Consider the following 12,248-nt stretch of genomic DNA (forward strand, 5'->3'; position numbering starts at 1 on the left):
CTGTGCTTTAGAATTGCCTGGGGAATTTTTTTTCTTTCCTGAGACTGTCTCCTCTAATTGGGTAATATTTTTGCAGAGAGAAGGGAGCCTGCCATATTTTTTTTTCACAATTTATTTTTTAGAGCAGTTTTAAGTTCACAGCAAAATTGAGTGGGAAGTACAGAGTCCCCGTATTCCCCTGTCCCTGCACATGCGTAGCCTCCCCCAACATCAGCATCCAGCACTGCAGGGTACATAAGTTACCACTGATGAACCAACTTGGACATCATCATCACTCAAAGTCTATAGTGTATACTAGGGTTCGCCTCTGGAGTTGTACATTCTATGGATTTAGATGCATGTATAATGACGTGTATCCATCATTATAATATCTGTACTCCATCTATTCATCCCTTCCCCTTCTCAGTCCCTGGAAACTACTTCTCTTTTACTGTCTCCAGTAGTTTTGCCTTTTCAAGAATATAATTTAGTTGGAATCATAGAGTATATAACCTTTTAAGTTTGACTTCTTTCACTTAGTTAGATGCATTTAAAAAATCCAGCTCTGTTGAGATATAATTGACATAAAAATTATTTAAAAATTCACCTTTAAGCTTCCTCCATGTCTGTTCATGATTGATAGCTCATTTCTTTTTAGCACTAAATAATATTCCATTGTTTGGATGCACCACAGTTTATCTATTCACCTACTGAAGGACATCTTGGTTCATTGCAAGTTTTGGCAATTATGAATAAAGCTGCTATGAATATCTGCATGGGCATAAGTTTTCAGCTTCTTTGGGTAAACACCAAGGATCACGATTGCTGGATCATATGGTTAGAGTGTGTATAGTTTTGTAAGAAACTGCCAAACTGTCTTCCAGGGTGGCTTTACTATTTTGCATTCCTACTCATCACAAATCAATTTCTATTACTCTCACCAATATGTAGTGCTGTCAGTTTCTGGATTGTGGCTATTCTAATAGACATGTAGTGTTATTTTATTACTGTTTTAACTTCCATTTCCCCGATGACATATAACTTGGAGAATCTTTTCATATATTTATTCTCCATCTGTGTATCATCTTTGATTAGGTATCTGTTCAGATCTTTTCCCCATTTTTTAATTAGGTTATTTGTTTTGTGTATTCTAGGTAATAGTCCTTTATCTGATGTGTCTTTTGCAAATATTTTTCTTTCAGTCCATGGCTTTTTTTTTTTCTTTTTCATTCTCTTAACATTGTTGTGGAGCAGAAGTTTTAATTTTAATGAAGTCCAGCTCAATTATTTAATGAATTGTGCCTTTGACGTTGTAAGGGGAGCTTTATTTATGTATTTATTTACATTCTTCATCTTCTTTTTGTTTTTTCCTGGGCTTTACTGAAATATAATTCATGTATAGCATTGTGTAAGTTTAAGATGTACAATATGTTGATTTGATATGATATACTCATATTTTTCAAAATGAATATCACCATAACATTAACACCTCCATCCCGTCACATAATTAGTTTCTTTTTTTATGTGAGAATGTTTAAGAGCTACTTTCCTTGCAACCTTCCAGTATATAGTACAATATAGATGAAATTGCCAACATCTGCTGGATCATCAAAAAAGCAAGAAAATTCCAGAAAAACATCTATTTCTGCTTTATTGACTATACCAAAGCCTTTGACAATGTGGATCACAATAAACTGTGGAAAATTCTGAAGAGATGGAAATACCAGACCATCCGACCTGCCTCTTGAGAAATCTGTATGCAGGTCAGGAAGCAACAGAACTGGACATGGAACAGCAGACTGGTTCCAAATAGGAAAAAGAGTATGTCAAGGCTGTATATTGTCACCCTGCTTATTTAACTTATATGCAGAGTACATCATGAGAAACGCTGGGCTGGATGAAGTACAAGCTGGAATCAAGATTGCCAGGAGAAATATAAATAACCTCGGATATGCAGATGACACCACCCTTACAGCAGAAAGCGAAGAACTAAAGGGCTTCTTGATAAAAGTGAAAGAGGAGAATGAAAAAGCTGGCTTAAAACTCAACATTCAGAAAACGAAGATCATGGCGTCTGGTCCCATAAATTCATGGCAAATAGATGGGGAAGCAACGGAAACAGTGACAAACTTTATTTATTTATTTTTGGCTTCAAAATCACTGCAGATGGTGACTGCAGCCATGAAATTAAAAGACACTTACTCTTTGGAAGAAAAGCTATCAGCAACCTAGACAGCATATTAAAAAGCAGAGACATTATTTTGCCAACAAAAGTCCATCTAGTCAAAGCTATGGTTTTTCCTGTGGTCATGTAGGGATGTGAGAGTTGGACTATAGAGAAAGCTGAGTGCTGAAGAACTGATGCTTTTGAACTGTGGTGTTGGAGAAGACTCTTGAGAGTCCCTTGGACTACAAGAAGAACAAATCAATCCATCCTAAAGGAAGTCCTGAATATTCATTGAAAGGACTGATGCTGAAGCTGAAACTCCAGTACTTTGGCCACCTGATAAGAAGAACTGACTCTTTGGAAAAGACCCTGATGCTGGGAAAGATTGAAGGCAGGACGAGAAGGGGATGGCAGAGGATGAGATGGTTGTACGGCATCACCGACTGAATGGATATGAGTTTGAGTAAGCTCTGGGAGTTGGCGATGGACAGGGAAGCCTAGCATGCTGCAGTTCATGGGGTTGGAAAGAGTCCAACACAACTGAGTGACTGAACTGAACTGAATATTGATTTATAGTATTGTTTTAGTTTCAGGTTTACAACGTAATCAGTTGACATTTTTATAGAATATACTCCATTGATAGATATTATAAAATATTGGCTATATACTTTGTGTTGTACAATATATCCTTGTAGTTTATTAATTTCATACATGCTAGTTTATGTCTGTTAATCCTCTACCCTTATCTGGCCCCCCTCCTCTTCCCTCTCCCCATGGAAACCGCTGGTTTGTTCTCTGTATGTGTGAGTCTATTTCTGTTTTATTATATTCATTCACTTGCTTTACTTTTTAGATTCCACATAAAAGTGATAACACACAGTATTTGTCTTTATCTGTCTGATTTATTTCACTAAGCATAATACCCTCCAGACCCATCCATGTTGTTGCAAATTGGAAAATTTTATTCCAATTTGGAAAGGAAGAAGTAAAACATTTACTGTTTGTAGATGACATGACATACAGCACCCTAAAGACACCACCAAAAAAACTACTAAAGCTCATCAATGAATTTGGTAAGGTTGCAGGATACTAAATTAATACATAGAAATCAGTTGCATTTCTATACAATCACAATGAAATATCAAAAAGAGAAATTAAAGAAACAATCCCAATTATAATCACATCAAAAAGAATAAAATATCTAGTAGTAAATCTAACTAAGGAAGTAAGTGACATAATCAGAAAACTATAAGACATTGATAAAAAAAAATTGAAGGTGACATAAACAAGTAGAAAGATATACTGTGTTAATGGATTAAAAGAATTAATACTGTTAAAATGACCATGCTATTCAAGGCATCTACAGATTCAGTGTAATCCCTATCAATAAACTGTGGAAAATTCTGAAAGAGATGGGAATACCAGACCACCTGACCTGCCTCTTGAGAAACCTGTATGCAGGTCAGGAAGCAACAGTTAGAACTGGACATGGAACAAGAGACTGGTTCCAAATAGGAAAAGGAGTATGTCAAGGCTGTATATTGTCACCCTGTTTATTTAACTTATATGCAGTGTACATCATGAGAAACACTGGGCTGGAGGAAGCACAAGCTGGAATCAAGATTTCTGGGAGAAATATCAGTAACCTCAGATATGCAGATGACACCACCCTGTGGTGTCAGAAAGTGAAGAGGAACTAAAAAAGCCTCTTGCTGAAAGTGAAAGAGGAGAGTGAAAAAGTTGGCTTAAAGCTCAACATTCAGAAAACTGAGATCATGGCATCAGGTCCTATCACTTCACGGCAAATAGATGGGGAAACAGTGGAAACAGTGGTTGACTTTATTTTGGGGGGCTCCAAAATCACTGCAGATGGTGACTGCAGCCATGAAATTAAAAGACGCTTACTCCTTGGAAGGAAAGTTATGACCAACATAGACAGCATATTAAAAAGTAGAGACATTACTTTGCCAACAAAGGTCCGTCTAGTCAAGGCTATGGTTTTTCCAGTAGTCATGTATGGATGTGAGAGTTGGACTGTGAAGACAGCTGAGCGCGGAAGAACTGATGCTTTTGAACTGTGGTGTTGGAGAAGACTCTTGAGAGTCCCTTGGACTGCAAGGAGATCCAACCAGTTCATCCTAAAGGAGATCAGTCCTGGGTGTTCATTGGAGGGACTTATGTTGAGGCTGAAACTCCAATACTTTGGCCACCTGTAGCAGAGAGCTGACTCATTTGAAAAGACTGATGCTGGGAAAGATTGAGGGCAGGAGGAGAAAGGGATAACAGAGGATGAAATGGTTGGATGGCATCACTGACTCAATGGACATGAGTTGGAGTAAACTCCGGGAGTTAATGATGGACAGGGAGGCCTGGTGTGCTGCAGTCCATGGGGTCACAAAGAGCTGGACACAACTGAGCAACTGAACTGATGATTAACTATAATCACCATGCTGTGCATTAGATCCCTAGAACTTATTCATTTTATAACTGGAAGTTTGTGCTGTTTGACCAATATCTTCTTATTTCCCCAAATCCGTAGCTCCTGATAACCACTATTCTACTCTCTAAGAGTTTAGTTTTTTTGGATTCCACATATACTTGAGACCATACACTATTTGTCTTTCTATATCAGACTTACTTCACCTAGCATAATGTCCTCACATTTCGTCCATGTTGTCCCAAATGGCAACATTTCTTTCTTACTCACAGCTGAGTAGTATTCCATTGTGTATACACACAGGTACACACACAGACACGTGCACACATATATCACATCTTCTTTATCCATTCATCTGTTGATAGACACCTAAGTTGCTTCCATATATAGGCTATTGTGAGTAATCTGACAGTGACCACGAGGGTACACATATCTCTTTGAAATCCTTTTTTATTTCCTTTGGATAAATACCCAGGAGTGGTGTTGCTGGATCATGTGGTAGCCCTATGTTTAATTTTTTGAGGAAGAAAGGAGAGCATTTAAAGATATCAAATGCCCAGCTCTTCACCCCTAAAGAGTCTGTTTTGGTTAATCTGAGTGAGGCCTGGGCAACAGCATTTTAACACTGTGTGTGTGTGTTAGTTGCTTAGTAACACTCTCCAGTTAATTCTAAATTGGAGGAACAGAAGCCTAATGCCATAGTTCCCTTTCTCTACTTTTAGGCAACAACTTTCTATAACTAAAAAACAAAAAAAACAAAACTTGTTATTTGTTTTTCTGGTGATGGCTCAATATCCTGATTTTCCTCTTACCTTTCTGATCTTTTCAATCTCACTTAATGTAGGTGAGCTCTGGGGCTTTATCCTAGTTCTCCATCTCTCTTTCTCTTTTTTTTTCTGATGTGGACCATTTATATTTTATTAATAAAGACTCGTCTTTATTGAATTTGTTACAATATTGTTCCTGTTTTATGTTTTGGTTTTTGGCCCTGGAGGTATGTGGGATATTAGTGCCCTGACCAGGGATCAAACCCGCACCCTTTGCATTGAAAGGCAAATTTAACCACTGGACTGCCTGGGAAGTCCCTCCTCATCTCTTCTCTAGCTACATTCTCTTCCTCAGTGATCTTCATCACCCACATATTGTAACTACCCTCCATAGGTTGACAATGTCCACATGTTTTTTCCTCCAGCTCTGAAATTGCCCCTGAAATCCAAACTAGTATATCACATTATCTTTTCTGAGTTTCAGTTTGGATGTCTTATAAGAATGCTAAACTGAACCTGTTCCAAATTGAATTGAATGCTTCCAGCTCCACACATCATCAAACCAACCGGTACTTCCCTCAGTCCACCATGGGGCAAGCATAAGACTGATGTTTTCTCTTTTTGGCCTCTCCACATACAATTCAGAGGCAAGTCATGTATATTCTACACCCCCCAAATACATCCAAAGTCTGTCCACTCCACTCCACTTGGACTACTTCCACCACAGTGCAAACCAACGCTTTCTCTTCCCTGGGAGACTTCAGTGACCTCTCTCCTTCCACTCTTTGTCACATCCCATTTCCTCATCTGCCCATGATCCATCTCTACATATGAACCAGAGCGAGTTTCTAAAAAATGTAAATCATTTCTTTAAACCCACCAGTGAATTCCCATCCTTTTGCAAGCAAAACTGTTTGTTTCCAAGGGCTGCCATATCAATGTACCAAAACCTAGGTGGTTTAAAACTACAGAAATTGGAGAAGGAAATGACAACCCACTCCAGTGTTCTTGCCTTGAGAATCCCAGGGATGGCGGAGCCTGGTGGGCTGCCGTCTATGGGGTTGCACAGAGTCGGACACGACTGAAGCAACTTAGCAGCAGCAGCAGCATGTACCCTTTTGGAATAAGCTAAAATTATCAAAAATAGGCAATTAAATAGCCAATTAAAAGTTTTTATCTTTGGAAAACAACTTTAAAGTAACACAGAGATCAATAACCAAGTTATGATGCAAGTCCACAAAGAGTGTGAATCCATCTACCTGTGTGTGATCATATTTTAATTACTTTTCAGAATAGAATTTCTGCCATTAGAAGATTGACTCACAATTAAAAGCTGTAGTCTAGTCACCATGGTTATCCAATCCTCTTTCAGGAAAAATAAAAAAATCCAGGTATGTGTATATATTCAAGAAGCGTCTCAAATTTTTACACAGAGATAATACATATTATCTCTGAAATGATTTCATTTCATTTCAATATGAAAATTGTCTCTTTATAATTTTGTGCCTCAACTGAGTAATTAGATAAGATTATGATAAGAAATAAAATAATAGACCAGATGAACTAGTACTGGGAAAGATGTTATTAAGTGCGTGCTGCTGCCCTTATCTTTCACTGCTGAGGACAGGTATGGTGACTGCTACTATAGGGCATTGATTTGATAATGTGCTTTGTAATGAGAACAGATGTGTGGTTAACTGTTAAAATACTACATAATAATTCTTAAGAGTATAATAGGTATCAAAATATGGGTTATTTGAAACAGGCTGTTTGCTGCTTGGAAAACACAAAAGTGATGTTCGGGTGGTGAGTGATAAATATTGGAGTCGAAGAATAAAGAGAGCCGTCTTTGTGAGAGAAAAAAAAAAAGAAACTACAGAAATATATTGTCCCACAGTTCTGGAGGCCAGAAGTCTGAAATCAAGTTGTCAGCAGGGCCATGTTTTCTCTGATGGCTTCAGGGGAGCATCCTTCCTTGTCTCTTTTAGCTTCTGGTCTTTGTTGGAAACCCTTGATCTTCCTTAGCTTACTGATGCTTCACTACAGTCACACAGCCATCTTCTCACTGTCTGTGTCTTTACATTTTCTTCCCTCTGTGTATGTATGTTTCTGTGTCTAAAATTCTCCTTTTTATAAGAACACTGGTCATATTGGATTAGGACCCATCTTAATGACTTCACTATTTATCTTTATAATAAGTCAATTTTGAAATAAGGTGGCATTCTAAGCTACTGGGGGTTAGGATTTCAATATATCTTATTTGGAGGAGACACAATTCAACCAAGAACAAAACCCCAAACTCCCTACACTGACCAATCAAGCTTTATGTAATAAAGCTTGTATATATGCCCCCTGCTTTCATCTCTGATCACATCTCCTACTACTTGCCCCTCTCACTCTGTTCCAGGCAGTTCTGCTTGCCCACTTTGCTCTTAGCATTTAAATTCAAATGTTGTGTCTACAGAGAAACCAACTCTGGTCAGGCACACTATTAACTCACTCCTCTTTCTGTACTACTTCAGTTACTGTCTAGTTCATTACTGTTTCATTTTCCTCATAGCATTTGTCACACTCTGCAGTTACCTGGTGTTTATATTGTCTTTCTCACAGCGGCAGATACTACACTTCATCCTCTTTCATCACTAAGAATCTATGTCTAGTCTGCTATGCATCCAGCCCCAGGGCATGGACCATGTTTGGGCCAGACTAGTCATGGCAATTATGCTTTCCTTTGCAGAGACTGGGGCTTCCCTAGGTGGCTCAGTGGTAAAGAATCCACCTGCCAATGCAGGAGACTCAGAGACACAGGTTCAATCCCTGGGTCAGGAAGATCCCCTGGAGAAGGAAATGGCAACCCACTCCCATATTCTTGCCTGGGAAATTCCATGGACAGAGGTGCCTGGTGGGCTACAGTCCAAGGGGTTGCAAAGAGTCGGACATGACTTAGTGACTAAACAACAACAACAGCAACAACATTGCAGAGATTACTGTTGGAGTGGGAATGTGGCCAGGTTCTGGTCAATGGGATGCAATGGGAAGTCCTTGGGGTCTCTGGAAAGACTTTCCTCCTGATTGAAGGAGCAGAGAAAAAACAAAACAAGCTCTTCTCTCTTTCCCTCTTGACTCCTGAAATTCAGTATGATTTCTAGAGTTCCACCAGCCATCTTGTGTGCATGAATTGATCTTCCAGAGGAGAACAGAACCCAGCAGTACTGAGCATGATGAAAGTGGGAGGAGCTTGAGATTTTGATGATACCAGGACTACCGTACCAACTGTCAAGTTATTACTGTCTGATTGAGCACCAGAAATGTCCTTATGTTTTAAGCCATTGATCTTTAAGGTTTTTGTTTCTTGCCTTGAAAGTGTTGCAAAGAGTCAGACATGACTGAAGTGACTTAGCTTGTAGTACTTTTTTCTAGATTTCATATGTGTGTGTGTATATATATATGTATATATATATATGCATTAATATAAGATATTTGCTTTTCTCTTTGTGACTTTTTTCATTCTGTATGACAAACTCCAGGTCCATCCAGGAATAGAGATGCAGACGTAGAGAAAAGACTGTGGACACAGTGGGGGAAAGGGAGGGTGGGATGAACCGGGAGAATAGCATTGACATATATACACTTCCATATGTAAGAGAGGTAGCTAGTGGAAAGTTGCTATATAACACAGGGAACCCAACCTGGTGTTCAGTGACAACCTAGAGGGCTGGAATAGGGGCTGGGAGGGAGGCTCCAGAGGGAGGGGATATATGTATACATATAGTTGATTCACTTTGCTGTACAGCAGAAACTAATACAACTTTGTAAAGCAATTATACTCCAATGAATTTTTTAAAGGGGGTTAAAATGTGAATAATAGCACTATGTATGCTATCATATAGTAGGACTATCTTCTTAGAAAATCCAAGGACTGATGTTTTTAAAAAGTCACCAGTTAAGAAAACAAAACAAAGCTTAACCATCCAAGTATACACAAAGCAAAGAAATATTTAAGATTTAAAAAATTGACATATACTGGAACAAATATTAAAGAAACAATAGTTGCTTGGGCTTCCTAGGTGGCTCAAGTGGTAAAGAATCCACCTGCCAATGCAGGAGACCCCAGTTCAATTCCTGAGTCAGGAAATTCCCCTGGAGAAGGGATGGGCTACCCACTCCAGTATTCTTGGGCTTCTCTGGTGGCTCAGACAGTAAAGAATCCGTCTGCAATGCGGGAGATCTGGTTTTGATCCCTGGGTTGGGAAGATGCCCTGGAGGTGGGCATTGGCAACCCACTCCAGTGTTCTTGCCTGGAGAATCCCCATAGACAGAGGAGCCTGCCAGGCTACAGTCTATGAGATTGCAAAGGGCTGGACACAACTGAGCAACTAAGCACATGTCATTAAGTGGTTATTTGGATTTAACAAGTTACTGTAAGTAAAGCACTTTGTACCTGGCACAGAGCAATCTTTCAATAAACATTCGTTATTATTTTTTGAAAAAAGACAGTAAAGCCAGGACTCATATCTGCTATTTGTTTACTTGGTCAACCTCAGGGAAATCACCTGTCGACTCAGAACTCCAGTTTCCCTACTTACAAAATAGAGAATAGTATCTACCTTATAGGATTACTGTGTATTTCTCTAAAAGAGATAATCCATATAGAATATTTTTCACAACGCCCAGGAGAGAGTATACACTCATTAAATAGTTGCTATTATTATTAATAGATATGTTTGAATAAATACGATTATATTCATGAGCATGGTAAAGACTAGTATTCTCATAGATAATTATAAATCATGCTTGGCAGACTATGCTGGTATGTTGGGATTTTACACACAAACACACACCTATCTATATCCATGTAGGCATGATGTCATATGTTGGTTTTTGGTGAGCGTCTTAATAAGTACATAGTATACTCATGCGTGCATGCTGAGTCAGTTTAGTCATGTCTGACTCTTTGCAACCCCATGGACTATAGCCTGCCAGGTTCCTCTGTCCATGGGATTTCCCAGGCAAGAATACTAGAGTGGGTTGCCCTGCCCTCCTCCAGGGGATCTTCCTGACCCAGAGATCAAACCCACATCTCTATGTCTCCTGCACGGGCAGGCAGGTTCCTTACCACTAACGCCACCTGGGAAGTCCCCACAGCATATATGTGAATCTTATTATACATCCACCTAGAAATTTTCTACTTTCAAAATGTAGCTATAGCAGACTGACAATTAATCTGAAACCATTTATTTGTTTGGAAAAGTAGTTAGGAAGAAGAAGAGGCTACATTCCCATTTGTATGTTAATGATGTTAGTTACCTGAACTTGGAAAATGGAATGTTCAGGTCAGGACTCTTGCTTGCCAACCTCAAAAACTTCTCTAGCTAATTAAAGCAGAAAATAATTTATTGGCAGGATCTCTGTGGGTGTGGTGATGAGGGAGGCAGTTCACAGAATCCCCAGGAAAGCTGGAGATTCAGCCTCATAAAATGGTGACAAACATGGATGCAGCCCAGAAGACCAGACTGCTCAGAATGCCATCATGGATTTTGATGGCATTCACAGAACACCCTTTGTCACATGCTGGGCTCTGTTGCCCTTGACACTGGCTGCTGTATCCTATGGGACCTCCAGTGCACCCATAGGGAATAACCTCTGAATGTCTGCAGGTCTTTCTTAACCATGCCTCCTGAATGGCGCATCTGGTAAGCTTGGTCACACCTGACTCTCCAGCTGTTCAGAAGAGGGAACAGGTTCTGATGGGAGAAGGCAGCCTTGGGATTTCCCATCCTTCAGGGGTAATTGGATGATGGGAAATTCCTGTAAATATCCACTAGAGCTAACAAGAAAGAGGCAAGCTGAAAACAGAACCAGAAAAAAAAGGGTCAGGAGGGTCCCCTGAAGAATTTCCCATCCAGCTTATAGACAGCACCTTCTCCAAAACTCTTCCCATCCTGAGCACAAATGAAATAACAGCAGGACTGTTTTCACCCCCTTTGGCATAGATAGAAATGTAAAGAGAGTCCTCCTTTCTCAGGAATGTTAATGATGGCTGGTAAAGTAACCATGGGTGGCACAGTGACCTTTCTGAAAAGCATGGTGATGTGATGAAAAGAGTCATGTTGCCAGATACCTACTGAGAAACGGGTCCTCTGGAGCCCAAGGGGCGGAGGCAAATCTCCCTCTTGAAAGGGGCAGCAGATGGTATTCTTTGCTATCCCTAACAGAATAACTCCTGGAGGAAGCAGTGGGGCTCCATCTGGGAGACAGCCTGTCTTCTGTGGCCAAGCAATCAATGTGTTTGCAATTTTTACACTTTCTGTGGTGCTATTGCTTGTAGGAGGCTGGAAAATTCCAACCAGGAAGAACCACACCTTTTCATGTTACTTCAGAGCAGATAGAGTAACTCTGAAAACCCTCAAAAGATAGCAGGGTGGAGTGATGAACACATGTTGAGGAAAAAATCCACAAATTATTAGGAGAAGTGAAAAGGTGGATGGACGTCAAGCTCTGATATTTGAAAATGTTGGTGGCCAAAGGATTTATCCACCCTCTCGATCTGACCCACAAAATTGAGCCAGAAAATGTGTTCATGACTCTTTCCATGGCTCTTACTCAGCTACAAGTCATTTCCCCTTTCAGATTATTTCCATTTTTAAGGTCCAATTTCCATTTGCTTTTTGATCTTCTGCTTTTAAGACATTTCGGCCAATATCATCATTGGCCAAGTGCCAGATTTCCTTTCAAGGCTTTGAACTTGTCATTTGTCCTTTATCCTTGAAAGTAGATTCTGTTTTGTGACTGGCTGGTCCCAGGTAGACTAGGTTTTCCTGGTAAAGCAAAAGAAAAGTGTGGAGATCAAACTGAAAAATATAAGACACCTCTTATAAACTTCAGTGACTGAAGTAAA

This window comes from Bos javanicus, chromosome X (assembly GCF_032452875.1).
Source record: "Bos javanicus breed banteng chromosome X, ARS-OSU_banteng_1.0, whole genome shotgun sequence".
NCBI lineage: Eukaryota > Metazoa > Chordata > Mammalia > Artiodactyla > Bovidae > Bos > Bos javanicus.